This window comes from Zosterops lateralis (assembly GCF_965231275.1).
Source record: "Zosterops lateralis genome assembly, chromosome: 3".
Lineage (NCBI taxonomy): Eukaryota > Metazoa > Chordata > Aves > Passeriformes > Zosteropidae > Zosterops > Zosterops lateralis.
In genome coordinates, this window is record NC_139764.1 from 2,076,366 (window position 1) to 2,094,003 (window position 17,638).

Here is a 17,638-nt window from a genome sequence, read left to right on the forward strand (position 1 = left end):
CAACACAAATTCTTGACTGACCGTCCTTAAAACTTACCCCTGAGTGTTGGCACTGGACTGCCCCCTCCAATTCACAGAGACTGAATTGAGTGGCATTAGACCAACAATAACCTCTTTGTTGCCCTGGAGGGCAGTCGATTATCTGTCCGGTTAATGTGGCAGTCAGGCACTGCTCACACTTCCCTGGGGAACTCACCCCCAGAGGCACCTTGGGGATGGCCCCCTTGGTCAAGCACACGGCTAGACTCAGGACAGTCAGGATTCCCCACAGATGTATCCCTCTGCCTTGCCCTTCACCCATATGTGAACATATGGCGGGGAAGACCATCTTCTCGGCAGCAGGGATAAGCTTCAGGGGCCCTTGTTGTCCTGATAGCGAATCTCCTTTTATAGATCGCCCACCGAGACAGCTTAATTGTATCACTTCTGCACGGTACTTTGATAGTCCTTTGGCACTCAATTGCCAAAATCTCTGCCTTGGCATCCAATTTCCCTTTTATCCCCTTTTTGTAAATTTGGTACCACTCAGGAGAGTCTAGTTCCAAAAGTCCAGCCCGCGTGGCAAGTATTAAGAGACGGCCAGTATTCTCCTGTTCTTTGGCTAGACAATTGGTACACAGTCCCTTTGGTCTGTTCCCTCCCCAACAATGAGTTACCCAAACCTGTTTACAATAGACACATTTGAAATGAATAAAAGGAAAGCAATCACAGTTAGGAGTGGTACAACTTACCTGATTTGTCATTTATGGTGACGCTGAAGCCTAATTTTCAGCTCTCCTGGAGGGGTGGTGATCCTCCAATCCGAGGTATTTGAGTCCTCAACCTTTTTTATCCTTGATGAATGAGTCCAGCCTTTTTCCGCAGTTCGGACCGCAGTATCAGTGGTGAGAACAAGGAAGGGTCCTTCCCAGTGTGGGGTGAGGGGAAGTTCTTTCCAGGCTTTGATTAACACTTTATCTACCGGCTGTATCTGATGGATTGCGAATCCCAGGGGAGCACTTTGGGGAATAAGTCCACGCCTTCGGAGATCCTGTAAATTTTTGTTTACAGCAATGAGATAAGGTTGTAATTGTGCATCTTCGACTCGAGGGTGTCCCACCAGCATTCCATGTTTGTAGGGCATTCCATACAACATTTCAAAGGGGGACAACCCGGTCTCAGAGTGTGGCATAGTTCTTATGTTAAGCAAAGCTAGAGGGAGGCATTTGATCCAAGACATTTTTGTTTCCAACATAAGTTTAGACAATTGAGACTTTAGGGTCTGATTCATCCTTTCCACCTGTCCTGAGCTCTGAGGATGCCAAGGGGTGTGATACTGCCATCTGATGCCCAAGGCTTCTGAGGTTTGTTTGATAACTTTTGAAGTAAAATGTGTCCCTTGATCTGAATCAATATAGTCAATTATTCCATACCGAGGGATAAGTTCCTCTAGTAAAATTTTTGACACAGTCTGTGCAGTGGCTTTTGCCCTGGGGTAAGCTTCCACCCAATGAGTCAATTTGTCCATTATCACCAATAGAAATTTGTATCTCCCAATTTTTGGTAATTCTGTGAAATCTACCTGGATCCTTTCAAATGGCCTATATGAGAGAGGACGACCCCCCCAGGCAATTTGTCTGGATCTGGATTGATTCACTTTTTGGCAGACGACACACCCTTGTACCTCTTGTTTGGCAAGTTCAAAAATCCCTTTACACCCGAAAATTTTCAGAAACTGTTCAGCCAACGCCCGAGTTCCCCAGTGTGTTTGTCTGTGCAATCTCTGCAAGATTTTTCTCGCCACTTCCCTTGATATTAATTCTCTCCCATCGGGCAGCCTCCACTTCCCCCTTTCTAGGACCCCTCCAATCTTCTTGAATTCCTTGGTTTCCTTTTCAGAAGGAGGTAGAGGGAATTCAGGGGCTTCCTCCATTGTCACCTCAGGGGAACTCACCATAAGCAGAGCTGCTCTTTCAGCTTCCCTATCGGCTAGATTGTTACCACGGGTTTGGAATTGTAGTCCTGTTTGATGCCCCCTTACATGGACGACAGAGATTTCTTTTGGTTCTCGAATGGCCTCTAGGATTTGTTTAATTATTTCTCCATGGATTAAGCCTCTTCCCTTCGTATTTATCAGCCCTCTTTCTTCCCAAATTTTCCCAAAAGTATGTACCACTCCGAAGGCATACCGGGAGTCGGTATAGATAGTTCCCCTTCTTCCTTTTAGCCGCTGAAGGGCCCTTAAAAGAGCATAAAGCTCACAGGCTTGGGCTGACCAACCTGCTTCTAGGGGACCTGATTCCACCACCTCTCCCAATTTACCATCCACAACCGCATATCCCGACTTCCTCTTTCCTTCCACTACCCTTGCAGAACCATCTATGAACCACTTCTCTCCTCCTTCCAATTCCTGATCTTCCAAATCAGGTCTTATTTTCGTCTGAAGCTCCACAATCTCAATACAATCATGTAATAATTTTTCTGAGGCTCCTCCGAATAGAAACTGAGCCGAGTTCTGTGCAGAGGTAGTTTTTAGCTCCAAACTCGAAGAGCTGATTAGAATGGCTTCGTATTTCAGAAGCCTGGAATCAGTTAACCACTTCTCTGCTTTCTGTTGCAAGATGTTTCTCACATCATGAGGGGTATAAACTACCAAAGGCGCTCCGAAGGTTACCTTCTTCGCCTCCTCAACCAAAAGAGCAACTGCCACAATCGCCTGCAGGCATGTTGGCCACCCTCAACTGACAGGATCCAAAATTTTGGACACAAAACCTATAGGTTTTCTTTTTCCTGCCCATTCTTGGGTTAAGACCCCTTGTGCTGTCTGCCCACTCACATCCACAAATAACTGAAATTCTTTATTTATGTCTGGTAACGTCAGCACCGGAGCAGTCATGAGGATATTCTTTAATTTCTGAAAATTTGATTCGTCCTGTTCAGTCCACTTCACTCTGTCAGTGTTTAACCTCTCATACAGGAATTTTACCTTTTCACTGAAGTCCTCAATCCACTGCCTGCAATATCCCAGGAGCCCCAGAATCTGCCTAATTTGTCTTTTGGTTTTTGGTGCAGGTAATGCTATGATACCTGCCACCTTTTCAGGATCCAATTTCTTTTTCCCCCTGGTTAGCCAATGTCCTAAATATTTTACTTTGTGCTTTGTGAATTGCAGCTTGGATTTTGAGACCTTCAAGCTTTTCTTTTTCAAAAAATTCAACAAAGCTACAGTACATTCCCTCACACTTTCTTCGGTGGGTCCAGCTATTAACAAGTCATCCACATACTGCAAAAGCTTTGTCTCTTCCCTCAGGGTGAATTGGGTCAACAATTGTTCTAATGCTTGTCCGAAAAGGTTTGGGGATTCCACTAATCCCTGGGGGAGGACTGTCCACCTTAACTGCTGTTTTCTGTTTGTATCCGGATCCTCCCACTGAAAAGCAAAGTAATTTCTACTTCTCTCGTCCAAAGGGCAAGTCCAAAAGGCGTCCTTTAAATCTATCACACTGTACCATACATCCTCGGGAGAGAGTCTATTTAGCAGGGTATAGGGATTTGCTGCCACCGGGAATCTAGTTCGGGTTCTGGCATTCAGAGCTCTTAAATCCTGCACCAGTCGAAAACTTCCATCAGTTTTTCTCACAGCCAGTATGGGGGTGTTATGTTGAGACATGCACGGCTCTAGAGTACCTCCCTTCAGGAGATCATCAACTACTTGTTTCAACCCCTTTCTCCCTTCCATCGGGATGGGATACTGTTTGACCCTTATAGGATCCTCTGGGTTTTCAATCTCAATGTGAATAGGTTCGATTTCCAACCTCCCTACTTCTCCTTTCGAGTGCCAAACCTCTGGATTAATTTCTTCCTCATCCTTCACAGAGCCTAAACATTTTTACCACTAGTTCTGAACTTTCTGCAATCACACTAATTCCTAATGCAATGATCATATCTCTCCCTAACAAATTATAATCAGCTTCTTCTACCAGCAGCAGATCTCCCAAGCAAATTTTATTTCCAGACTCAATTTCCATGTTCTTTATTACAGGTACTTTAAAGGGATCCCCCTTAGCACCAATCACCATCACTCTTTCCTGACTAGTCTCACATCTAGATGGCAAATTCTGCAAGGTACTTCTCTCTGCCCCAGTGTCTACCAAAAAAAATCACCTCTTGTTGTTGGGGGCCCACTTTTAATTTTACCAGGGGCTCTCTGGATGTTCTGGTCCCCAAAGTGAAGAGCCCCTGACACCCCTAATCTTCCTGAAAGATCTTCTCATCCTTTATCCTTTTTCGGCATTCCCACCAAAGGTGTCCTGCCTTTTTACAATAATAACATTCTGGAAGTTCCCTCGGAGTGGCCGGGGTTAATTTGCAAAAACCTTTCGGGGCATCGTTCTATACTTACCCTGTGCCTGTTCTTGCTTCTGAACCTCCTTTACTGCAGCCACTAGGACCTTAGCCTGTAATTTCCATACCTCCTCTTCCCTTCTCATGTATACCTTCTGGGCCTCTCTTAGGAGTTCCTGCAAGGTCTTGTCTTGCCACCCATCTATCTTTTCTAATTTCCTCCTAATGTCCTCCCAAGATTTAGCAACGAACTGAGTTTTTAGCAGAACCTCCCCCACCGGAGAATTTGGATCAGTTCCAGAACACATCTGCAAACTCTGCCGCAATCTCTCAATCCATTCAGTGGGAGATTCGTCCTTCCCTTGACATTCACCAAAAACTTTGCTAATGTTTTGGCCCTTTGGAACCGCTTCTCTTACACCTTGAATTATGATATTTCTCAAGTCTACCATATTCCGCCTCCCATCCTCTGTTTGCGCATTCCAACTTGGACTAGTGCTGGGCCACTTCTGGTCGCCTGGCGTCCCCTGTGGATTGCGCCGGTCCCAGTCTCTAATACCCGCCTGCTTTATCATTTCTCTTTCCTTGCTATTAAACAAAGACCTTAGGGTTACCATAAGATCTTCATAGGTATAGATACTACTTCCTAAGAACTCATCCAACCTCTGCCACACCAAAAGGATCATCCAACAACCATCCCATCTCCTTTTTAAAGGCTCTCACATCTCCTGTATTGAGAGGAACATTCACAAACCCGATAACCCCGGGGGCCGTCGGAACTTCCCTTAACGGAAGTAAACTGTGTCCCTCATTTTCACTCTCTCCCCATTCATCACCCATCAGCCTCACTTTCAAACGTGTTCTGCTAGCCGGAGGGGAACTGATGGCAGTGGATTGTCTCCCTTTTGTGGGCTGTGGTGGTGGAACTGCCGTTTGTGGGGCAGAGGGGATTCTCTCCTCCGCTCGGGCAGACCTTGGTTGCGGTGGCAGTGTGGGCAAGGGCGAGTAAGGCTGTTCCCGTCTTTGCGCGGATGGGATCTCGGAGCGGACTCCAGTGGTCATGACGTCCACCGGCGGGGGCACCGCCGACGGACCCAGACCGGACAGAAGGGGAAGGAGAGGGGGTGGCAGCAGGGAAACTGCCAGTGGGGACAAGGGACGGGAAGCCTGTGTCGTTACGGACATAGGGCTTCCCACTTGGGATACTTGTGCCCCCATAGGTTGGTTTCAGGGGTCCAAGGGAGCCGTAGGCACCACTTGATCCAGCAAGGGCGGTGAGTCCGGCCCATTGTAAGGGGGTGGGAGATGGTCTAGAGGTTCCCAGGGCTCGGTCCCAGTTCCGGGCCGCCCTTTCTGTTTTATCGGGAACAATCCTGCTTGGGTATTCAGCCAGAGCTGAGCATATTCCCTCTCCTCAGGGTCTGAGGGGCTCTTGTTTTCTACATAGAGATTTAATTCATTACACGTCCATTTTTCAAATGTTTGTAACACCGGCCACGTAAGGTGGCTCCTCAACTCTTTGCCTCCCCACACATCAACACAATAATATATCATCTTTTCTCTGGATTTTTCTCTCCTCTGGGGACAATCTCCCCAATGCTCTAACATCCAGCCCAAGGGGCTATTTCGAGGGGTGTCAAGCGTTCCCTCCTCCTTTTCGGAGAGAGGTCTTCCTGAGGTCTTTTTCTGAGGTTTACTCTTTCTCTGTCCCATGCTTTTGTGTATGTGATTTCTTACCAGTCTTCGACTCCTTCCTGAGTCAGTTTTCTGCCTTTGCGTTGTGTTTTGACTTTCTCTGAGGGATTGGGGCTTTTTGCCGATTATCGCCCCTCCAGCGAGCTGTGCCGAGGGGTCCCCTGATCGGCGTTCTATCTCCTTCCGGATTTTTACCTGGACCCTTACCTTGGTCCATTGGCTAAAAGGGTTTACCGATTCCCGAGCTCAACAGGATGTACCCTTCCCCTTTTAGCCTTCCCGTGATCGGTCCCCTGTGACTTCCCTAGTCCCAGGCTTGACGAGCGAGATGAGAGAGAACTTTCACACAGAATCGCTTCCTTCGCGGCCGACTGCTTCTCTCGCGAGAACATGGAACTGAGACCTTGAAGCCCACACTCGCTTCGTGATCAGATCACGTCTCACACACTTGCCTGATCACCCACTCAACCAGCAGTACTTACAGCTCCTTTTCCTGCGTGGATGTCTTCGTGCACTTAGACGTTTTATGAGCAAAATCAGCTGCGGCTTTTGAAGACCCTCTGCCTTTCCCGAGCTCTCTTTGCCCCTGGATCCATTTTCCCTCTGTCCTTTTGTGGTTTTCTCGTTCCTAAATTTGGTTCGGGTGTTCGGAGGGGGCTATGGGGTTTCCCGACTCACCAGGTCACCGAAATCAGCGGGGGTACCCTCCTGGACAGCAGGTCCCCGCAGCTCCTGCAAATCCGAGTCACGGCACCAAATCTGTTATAAACACAACGGCAAAAATCGGATTAACAAAGAAACAATTTATTAATAAAACGATCCAAATCACTGATAAAAAGAGAAAACCACAAAAGGATTCACAGCGCAGCGCCAGGTGGAAGAGAAGACCGCACGGTTTTCCCAAATCCATACGGAGCAGGTCGCAGCTCAGGGTTTTATAGGGGTTTTCATGTCCCGAGGCAGAACAGGTGCCCAGGATAGTCCAAATAGTCCAAATAATTTTCAGATGGGCTTCCCGGATTTGTCGGACTCTGCAGACCGTATTCCGGGAAGATCCTTTCACATGCAGATGGAGCTCGCCGGCCCATGTTTATTTCAATGTGTATTCCTCGGCAGAGAATTCTCTTTTTCGTTCGGAGAGGAATTTCACTGTCTGGGTTGTGATGCCAATTCTTATCTGGGTTGGCTAGTGTCTTTGTTTCTCGTAATGGTCCTTGTCCTGTTCTCTTTGTCTCAGGACTGAGGACAGTGGAAGCCTGGCGGGGGAATAGTTTCTACGGACCATACCTTTTTCATATTTTATATTAACACCAATCTAACATATCTTGCTATATTCTTTTATCATGAATTTTTACCCAGTGTCACATTTATCACAAAAAGGAAGCTCAGGGAGAAATATAAATGCATGGGATAAATGGGTTTCTTAAATACATAGACATTCCGCATGGAACTTACCTGCTCTGAATTTTTAATTCATGATAGATCTCTCTTCAGCAGTTTCTTTTTAGAGCAACCCCTTAGCCAAGGGAATGTGAAAACTATCATCTCAGAGTTCTATTTCTGGACGTTGCTAACTGAACACTGAACCATTTATTCTGAGGGGAGAGCTGCTGTGTGAGGTCTCTGGTGTCCTGGCTGGGAGGTTGGGCTGCTCCCTTACCTTCAATTTGGCTTGTGGGATTTGCACCCAAATACCTGAATCAGCAAAAGCCTCCCTGCATTTTAGGAGCATTTAAGGGCATTTACCTGATACCTTTGTAGGAGTTATTTTAGTAACAATTATTTATTAGAAATCTGTTCCTGTTACCTTTGTCTTGAGGACAAGGAAGCCATGTTGATTCCATGAGAATTGCAGCTGCTGATTTCAGTTCTTCAAAGTGCTGAAAGGGATTTTTTGGTTTTTGGGCTCTGTCTCCCTGGATGTACCCAAACCTCTGCGTGCTGAGGATGATGATGATGTGCTAGCAATGGCATCAGAAAGACTTCTGAAATAAACTGGGATTTATTGAGGATATTGGGTTTGTCCTGTGAGCCGTGACCCACAGCTAAACCTTTGTTCTTTTGATGCCAGCTCTGAACGTGTGTTCAGCTGCTGTTCTAAACTCTTTTATGAAAGTAAAAATTACTTCCTGCGGGTGCTTTACTACACTTCCAGTTAAGGGTTTTAAAATGTGCATGAGATGCTATTTTCATGCCGTGTTGTTTATTTAAGATACCTATTAATATCTTCTTAAGTATTCATTTAATTTAATTGTTACTTGCTACTGCCACAAGACAGAGATACTACTTCTGTGAGAAATGTGCTGTCATGTATTATACTTCAGGGCAAGGTTAAAACTCAGTCATTCTCCATTATATCTGGATTTAAGAAACAGAGGAGTCATGGATCTCACCTCTCTCTCTCTCTTGCTCTTTTTGGTTTTCACATCTGTTATAGCTTTGATGTGAAATACCTGCAAACTGCAAAATTTCACTTGATGTGAACTTGAAAAGTTTTTTAGCATTTTCAGTTTCTCTAGGCCTATTTTGTTTCAGTGATGTTTTGCATCTCTGTGCAATTAAGAGTTTTGAAAAGTTTTGAGTCTTCATCTGACTCTTCTGAAATCAAGGGATATTTTTCTTTATGGCTTTAATGGGAACAAAGCTGGCTTTGAAAATCAGACCCCTAACTTAATAAACAACAAATCACTGTCAGCAGTTACAGGGAATGTCAGCATTTGCAGTGATTGTAAACAGCATTTACACAATAACTATCCCCATTAGGTTAATCCTTATGGAAGTGGAAGGGTTACTGTTAGCTAAGCCCAGCTGTCCAGGTTTGGCTGGATGTAGAGGGCTCCTTCCTAGGGAATTTGTCCTGATGGTGCGGTCACTGTGTATTATTGCAGTGTGAGGCAATCTGTGCTGAACGGGGTTGGCTCTGGAGGAAGGAAAGAACAATGGAGAGCTCCTGTGATTTACCAGTCTCAGCCCAAGAGTGCTCCTATGTTTGCTGATGCCAGTGACAATGTGTGTTCTGCCCTTGGGAACATCTCCTGTCCCTTCTGCCAGGCTGTGCTTCTTGACTCAAGCCAGAATTCCTTTTATGATGCCTGGAGCAATTTCTAATGCAGCAGTTGTATGAAAACACAAATAAGTGTATATCTATTTAGTATGGTATCCAGATAAATGTTGGCGTGAGAATCAGATTATTGTGCTTTCCCTGTGCTGAAGTGGGAGGAACCACAGAGACCAGCAGTGACTGTGCTGGAGCAGGGCTGCCCTGTGACATTCTCCTGTGCTGGTGAATTCCCTTCTCAGCTGTCTCTCTACCCAGGGAGCCCAAGTCAGTGCATCTGAAGAGCACAGTTTGGATCTGGCACCCTGACTTCCACCCAAATCCTGCTAAAAGTGTCTAAATCTGTTTCAAATCTACCTTGAACCCAGAGGTGCCTGAGGGTAGCAGAGCCACTGTGGTGGGCACTTATATGTCCCTCTTCAGAACCATCCCTTGCTGCTGCAAGGGTGGATGTGCCAGGTCCAGACCTTTGGGAAGAGCTGTGACTCTGCTATATTCCCGTTTGCCAGAGGTCCAGGGGTGTAGGCAAGGCTGTTTGCAGATCGTTTCCAACTTTGGGGCAGCTGTGACCCAATTCCTCACTGACAGCACGTCCAGGACAGCACTGGGGCAGCGTCCATCACTTCAGGCACTGACTTCCCAGATCCGGTAATATAAAGCAGCTTTTATGTTTTGGCTTTTTATTTTTCTAAAAGAGGAGCTAGAAAGCTTTTATGATTTTCTGACACGTGAGCCAGAGAGAGAATAAAGAATACAAAGCTTTTCCGGCATTTTTAGGTAAAAAATTGCTTCCCTTCACACTTGCTTGCATTGACTAATTCAAGTAAATAAATCAAGACCAAATTTTCAATCATCCCCTGCATATTAAGTATCTTATCCATACAGCTTCCCATCGTGGATTTTTAGGATGGGGACCTTGCTTGAATTGGTTTATTAGAGAAAATATATGTCCTGGTCATTCATATAATAATGCTCATTACATTGGTGACACTATCAGAATTAGAAGCCTTTAAAAGGAAATGCCACGAGTACTCACTTCCCCTGGAGCTAAATGAGTGAGTGAATAATCTCTGAAATTAACTGAGTAATTACACATTTCCTCTCTGGAGATGGGACAGACTCCAGGAATAAATATGGGCAATTCCCATTTTGAAAGGAGCATTTGGAAAGGTTACAATTTGTTCCTGTGACAAACCAGGCCAGTTAGGAACAAAAATGCTGGGGACAATTGTTGAAAATACCCGTGGAAAGAAACAACCCTTGAGTCCCTGGCTGGCTGGAAAGGGGATGCAGAGCAACAGTCAAAATTCCAGAAGTACCAGTGGCAGGTCAGAAAAATAATAGAAGTGACAAGTCACCTTATGGCCAAGCCCCTTCTCGTGCTGGATTAATTAGCATTCAAGATGTCTGTGTGAATTCTAACCCCTTGAAAAAGGCCCTAAATGGCACCCTTGGAAATGAATTTTTTCACTCCTTTCAAACTTTGTCCCCTCATCTTTCTTTCCAACAGGATCTAACTTCATTGGAATGTTATTTTTTGGGGGAGCTTCCATTATTTTAAAAAATTATTTTGCTTAAATAAATCTTAATGTTGAATCTTCATTCACATGGCCTCAACCTGGCTGCCTTTTTCAAAGCATATTTCTCTTCTGTGGGTCCTCCAGCTGCAAAAATATACAATGTGAATGTCTGCCCCAGGGTCAAAGTGATGCTTCTGAGTGTGAAGTTTAACAATGTGCATATTTATCCAGCTGATAAACATGTCAAATGTGAGAGATGTGTTTGACAAGGAGAGAGGCGCAAAATTTTGAGGACATGGAGGCAGATGTCCTCTCTCACTGCTGTCTGTGGGCTTTCAGGTGTTTTTGTTGGCACATCTCTAAGTGTTCAAGGTAATAGTTTATGGCAATAGGTGATATGAAGATGTAAGGAAGTTAATTACTTATTTATTAATTCCCAGCCTCAGAAATTATCAGGCAATGAGAATAGTGAGAATGGGGTAAAATCTGAAAAGAATTTCAATAAACCCAGAGTAAAAACTGTGAAAAGACTTGGGAGTTTGCTAATTGATTGTCTTCCTGGAGAAAGAAATCATGTTTAAAATTGTTCGTGCATCATTTGTTCTAATGTAATAACCAAAACCTATATAAAAGTAATTTTATTGAGGGGCAAAAAGTAATTAACCTGTCCTGTTACAATGAAACAGATTTTTTTCCTAGAGAGAATTCTGCCGGGGACAGCAATCCTACCTCTGATTATGTGCTATTGCATTATGAAAACTGCAATTCAGTCATATTCATCTTTCGTTCAACAGATTTTCAATTTAGTGTGGTATGAGCTAACTGAGCTTAAACTTGGTGTGAGGCTCCTTAAAGGTGACATTTCAAATAAACATAATTTTTCATAGAGGAGCTTTAACAAATGAATGGCAGATGTGAAATAATCTCACAGTCAAGAAATATGACTTGTAAAACTTGGGTGTTTTGGGTAACAGCATCCTTAATTTCTCTTTCACTCGATTAACTTTTTGTGGTTGCCAGGCCAGGAGGAATTAATTACAGAGTGAAATGACTCACTCTCCATGCTCTGCGAGACTGAGCTCTGGGTGAGAAGGGTTTAAGGTCTCTCAAGCCTGGAGCAGCAGCTGAGAGGCAATTCCTGGTGAAAAATGGTAACTCTACAGTAAGCAGGTAAAGGCTGGTGTTTAAAAACTGACTTCCAGCAGGATGAACAGATACGCCAGTCAATCAGATCGATTCCAAGCTGCTTGAGAGGGAAGGGGATTGTCCTGGGAGAGCTGCCCCAGCCCAGCCCTGAGGCTGCAGCTGTGAACCTCACGGTGATTACAGCTGGGTGGGTGCCAGGGAGAGGCTGCATTTGCATCTCGTTTTGGTCTCTGCTTTGGGGATTTCCATTGGCTGATATGGAAACTCTGGAAAGAGGGAGCCTGGCCTCCCCTGGGGCTCGGTGAGACCCCCAAGCAGCACTGGCACAGAGAGCAGGGGACTGAATCTGTGCCCAGCTGCCCCATAAGTGAATGTGTCCATAAACATACAAAATACAAATATATACACTACATAAATATCCTGTTTTCCACCTCCCTCTGCCCAGGAGTCGCAGAGCAGGTCTCTCACCACCTTGCTGTGTTCACCTGGCTCCCTCCTTGTGCTGGCAGAGCAGCCGCCCTCGGTTCCCCCTTGGCTCCCATGCCGTGTCTGGCTCCTGGTGCTCCCAAATCCATCATCTCCAAAGCTTTCTGAGCCATTTTACTGCCCTGTGCAAAAGGAAGTGCTTTGTGGGGCTGCACCCTGCCAGTGTGGCAAGGCAAGAGATATGCATCAGCAAGGGAAAGTGGAATTTAATTTGTGCTGAGACATGAACTGGGAATTATGAACCAGCACCATTTAATGAAATACGCTGTCCTTAATAGACTGGGAGGGGGCGCTTAACATGTAGGGCAAAGTAAGTGCTGGATCTCATTGGTTTAGTGGTAAATTTAATCTAGTGGATGACACTGCTGATTCAACAGTCTACTTTTCTAGGATCAAAGTGACTTTAGCTCGACATGTGATCTGCTCAGTACCCTAAATGAACTGTTGGGTTTGATTGGATAGGTTTGACTCAGTATTTTAACAGGGAAAGGAATTTAATTTGAGAAGTTGCTATGTACAGAATGGGAAATTATCTTTTTACAGCATGGGAGAGCTTTTCTGTGATGCAAGATTTCGTCAGATAGGCTCCCCAGACAGCAAATAATAACTCGAAAAGTTGTTTCCCCAGAACATCAGCACTTACTACAGAATTTGTGAAAACTTGTGGTTTCCATTATATTTTTCAAGCCTGAATCCAAAGGACAAATATCCTTTTTCCTGTAAAGAAGTTTATCTGACTCAGCAGACTTGATTGAATGTTCTTACAACAGGAAGTTGAAAGACTATGTAAATAGGTTAAGCATGGACTGAATTTTAGTGGGAAAAGCCTCTTGAGACCTCAGAAGCACTTTAAAAATTGATACTCAAATCACAAGTGTCCTGCATTAGTTCTAGGTCAATGTGTTAAATATTGAAGAGTGAAGGGTCTCTGATTAAAGACTAGGAAAATTGATTTGGATCTTGAAGTAATTTGTGTCTATGATGGGATGTCCTGCTCCTAGGAAATCCTTGTGACACAGGGAGGATCTGAAACAGCTGGGAATTATGAATTGAGGCAACTATTGTTGCAAGGGAAGAGCTTTCAACAAAAAATATTTTCAATTTATTTTAATGTATTTGTTTTGTTGTTCTGAAATGTACTCCTGCTCCGCCTCAGACTGTTCTGTGGTTCTGTGAAAGAAACTGGTTTGGTGGCCCCAGCCGTGGATGTTATTTGGGCTTTGGCAAGAAGCAGGAGAACAAAGTAGGAATTGACATGACACAGTGAACAGTTACAGTGAAACAAAATTGGCCAACATTTACCGTGTCCAGTGGCAAATGCTTGGTGCTCAAGGGATTGTAGACTTTGGATGTAATGGATGGCAAGAAAAAAGCACAACTTCTTTACAGGGAATTCTTTACTGCCACACAAGAAACACTGTATTAAGAATGAAGCAGTAAAGATTTTCTGAAAATAAGATGGCTGATTTTTGCTCATTTCCTCTGATTTTACTTTCCCAAACAGGTCTGCATTCCTCTGACTTCCACAAGAAGAAGTTTGTCTCGCTTGTTAGTTCAAACTTAGGTCAAGTTTCCTTTCTTTGACTCTGCCACCCTGTCTTTCCCTTCCAAAAGCTTCAAATCCAGGTGTGAGTCTATCCCTTAATCTGTCTCTTGCTAAAAGTTCCACTCCTTTAGCGATCTGACCCTTTAATCTCATATTCTAAGACAGAGCAGTAACTTGTGTGTTCGTGCTTAACTCAAAGAGAAGGATTTTTATCAAAATATAAAACATCCTCAGTAAGGACAGTAAACAGCAGGCAAATCTGGAAGTTGATACAAGGCTTTCATGGATTTTAAATAAAGCTCCTGATGTTTAGGTGGAAATGATGTCTCACAAAAATGTTGGCCATGCAGCTCGCAGTCTTTTTGACTTAGGGACTCCACCAAAAAGGGCTGCCAAAGTCATACAGCTGGGTGAGCCTGGTTTGATCCCGTTGTTGCTTTTCCTCATTCTCTGATGATGGGAAGTGTCCCTTGAAGTCAGTGTTCCTGGGAATGTGGGTATAACCCTTCGTAGTGTCCTTGATCACTGACTAAAGGCAGGACTTGACTAAAACCAGGAAAAGCCTGTGGCCTTCTAACATCCCTGTCTTATCACCACGTGTGCTCTGCAATGGGAGCACTTCTTTTGCTGTCCTGCCCAGTGTAAATCATCCCTGTGTGCTGACTGTGGAGCCAGGCCCTGGTCAGCATAGAACAAATGCTCTCAGCAAGACTCAGCCAGCTGTGTCAGCTGCCTCTGCCAGCATTCCCTTACCAAAAAGTGAAAATGAAACCTGGGAATAATGTCTTTGAGCAAACAGGTGTGGGAGCAGGAGGGGTCTGAGGTGGAAAAACTCACTCCTGCTTCCTGTGACATGGGCTAGAGATGTTAAATGCCTTTTTTGCCTTCTGCCTGTTTGTAACATTGGGACAAAAAAAAGGTAATACCAAACCAAACCAAACCCCAAACCAACCCAAAGCCTGACAAACAGAGCAAATGGAGCAGTTCCATTACTTCTCACACTACTTGCTGCCCAAGTGCTTTGGTCACAGTTTGGTGGATGAGGAATGGTGGAACTTGCCACTGCTGGAAGAGTTCAGTTCCCACCAGAACTGGGACCTGAGTGCCCAAGAAAAGGTTATTTCAGCTGTCCCAGAAAGTTCCCTTTCCCTTCCTTCCCACACTTCCCAGGTAGGGAAGTGTGGAGTTCTCAGTGGGTGCTCTGCAGAGGAGCTGCTGCTGCCATTGTTTTTCAAGGAACCTCCTTGAAATGTGTTTATGCTGCGGGAAAAGTGAGCTTATAATTTTCCTGAGCTGCTGGCATCTTTCCAGGAAAGCATTGTTTTGTGTGTCAACTCTTTCTGGGGTTGGTGTGTCATAATTGCTGCTCTGGGAAGAATGGGAGGAAAGGAGATTCCTTTAAGTCTCCGATCCTGTGAAGTGTTTTTCTGTTCTTTAGAACTGGAAGCTTCTGTGGGGTTTGGAGCTGAGGGCAGTTCTCTATACCCTTGGTGAGGCCAGGATTGCTTGTTGCCATCTAGGAAATGCTGGGGAGCTGCTGGGGTTCATCTTTTGTGTTAGATTTAGGAACATTGTTAACAAGTGTAGCGTGACAGATCTTGGTGCCATGGAGGCAATTCCATACCCATGCAGAGCAGGTGGATGCAGGAAATGCTGTGGGACGTTCTGTGGTTTGCCAGCTGGGGTGGATGAGTTTGCTTCTTGTGCTCAGCATGCTGTAAACAAAGTGACAGAGGGTGGTTGATACAGGTTTTCTCCTGCTGTTTCCATAGGTGAACATGAAAGCAGAGTTGTCCTGAGGAATGGCAGGAAATAGTGCACATGGATTGGAACTGGTTGTCAGGCTCACAAAACCCATGAAATATAACCCTCCTGCAATAATTTATTGCTACAGATCTTATGTTCATGTCCTAAGTCACACAAAAAACCTCATTCATAAATTTAATTTTGGTCCAGTTGTTTCTGCCAAGATTTTCTTTACAGGAAAAAGCCCACAGACTTCATTTGACCATGTCAACTTCCAGCAGCAAAAAGGAAACCAGGCATTCCTGGAATTATTACCAAAATTTCTTTGTCTCTGCAGGGCAGGAAGCCAGACTTCTTTGTTTTAATAGCATTTTTCTAGCCTTAAACCTCCAAGGCTGTCTATATGTCTCAATTTTCTCCAGAAATTTTGGGATGCTGTCTGCATTTTGTTACAGCAGCTGCCCTGACAGCTCATTTATACACTGATTTTACCTCCCTTGCCCACAGCACTACAGCATCTGAGCTGATCCCTCTGTAATCAAGCAGTAGGCAGGCTGTTTTGCTTGTGTCTCTAACATGACTTGCTGCGGCCATACATATGGAATGTAATGGGATTTGTAATCTTCCCCTCTGCCCTACCGTTTTACTTGGAGTTTTCCTGCAGTTTGTAGTTACAGTCACATCTGTATTTTATGTCCAGAACCCTGGGAAATAATCCTTTTGGCCTTCATTCTAAAAAATCTCAGGAGATTCTGTCCTACTTTGCAGCTGCTGGTAGAGAAAAATGTCAGCATTTTTTTTGTTTTAGTTTTCTAGGATTTATTCTATTTCACAACATTACTATATTTTAGTTTCATTAATAGTATTAATCAGAGATGATAAATGGGACTGACTTGGGAAATGCTTATGTGCCTCTTGTAGCTTTTTGCCTGCAGATGAGGCAAATTCTTCCTCCTTGTAACCCTATAAAAAAGCTTTCAGAGTGGCCAGAACAAAATCCTGGTAATCTGAGGGCAGGTAGTTGGTGGGAAGACCATCCTCTCACGTGCACATAACCACACAAACACATGCACTTGATTTTTGAGTCTGACTCATCTCTCAGCGTGTGTTGTGTGACCCAGGAGGGACAAGAGAGGGCCCTGGGGAGCTCCTCACGCCGGGGGCAGAGGATTAGTCACCAATTGCTCTGTGTAAACCGCAGCGAGAAGGACACGACTGCCTCCAACAGCCTTTGGAACCAAAAGTCCCGTGCAATTATTTGTTTGGGGAGAGGAAATGCGTAAATTGCTTTCCCGTTAGTGAAGTAACCAGGAAATAAACAGAGGAGACCTTGTTTAAAATGCTTGTTTTGTTCCGATGATGAAGATAAGCAGCTGGGAGAGCTCTCAAATTGAGCTGTACTCCCTGAGTCATCCCAGCTTTGTCTGGATGTCAGAGGGTCTCGTGCTGAACACAGCACTATAGCCCTGCAAAAGGATGCAGATGATTTGGAAATTTGAGGAATTATTGCAACTGCTAATTTGCCATTTTTGGGTTCTGGAGCACCTCCTGCATTTGGCTGATTTCATCCCCATTGGATGAAATGGTGCTTGGAACAAAAAAAGGAGAAGGTGCTGGGGCAGCCAACAGCGGTGGCATCAATTCCTATGTTTGAAGAACAGCTCAGAGGAGGAAGTGGATTTTAGAATGGCTGTGCTGGGTGGCTGATTTGGATGAACACACATCCACAAGAGTGGACAGACTGTTCCATGGAAGGCACTTGAGTCCATTAGTTAGGGCTACGTGGAGAGACAGTTGAGTCTTGGAAGCATACTGAAGTGAAAGTACTTGTCAACCTCTTTGGTCAGGAAGATGCTCACAATGTTTAAAGCCCAAGGATCAGCTTCACTAACACTGGGGACTCTTCAGTGAGGGAGCTACCAGGCAGCAGCATCCTAAGGAAGCCGCCACATCTGCTGTGCTGGGATCTGCAGGATCACTGGAGAAGTCTCAGATGCAGCCCAGGGAATGGGCAGCTGGTTGTTGAATGTGCTGACTTGGGAAATCTCAGCTGGTTTTGCTACAAAGACATTGCAGATCCACAACCACAGCAAAGGAGAGGACATTTGCCATTTCTGG

General features: G+C 44.8%; 1 protein-coding gene across 5 annotated transcripts in view; it reads left to right on the forward strand.

Annotated features, from left to right (window-relative positions):
• Positions 1 to 17,638, forward strand: part of CCDC85A (coiled-coil domain containing 85A) — a 186,164-nt gene that overhangs the window by 142,932 nt on the left and 25,594 nt on the right. The gene's annotated exons all lie outside the window — the stretch shown is intronic.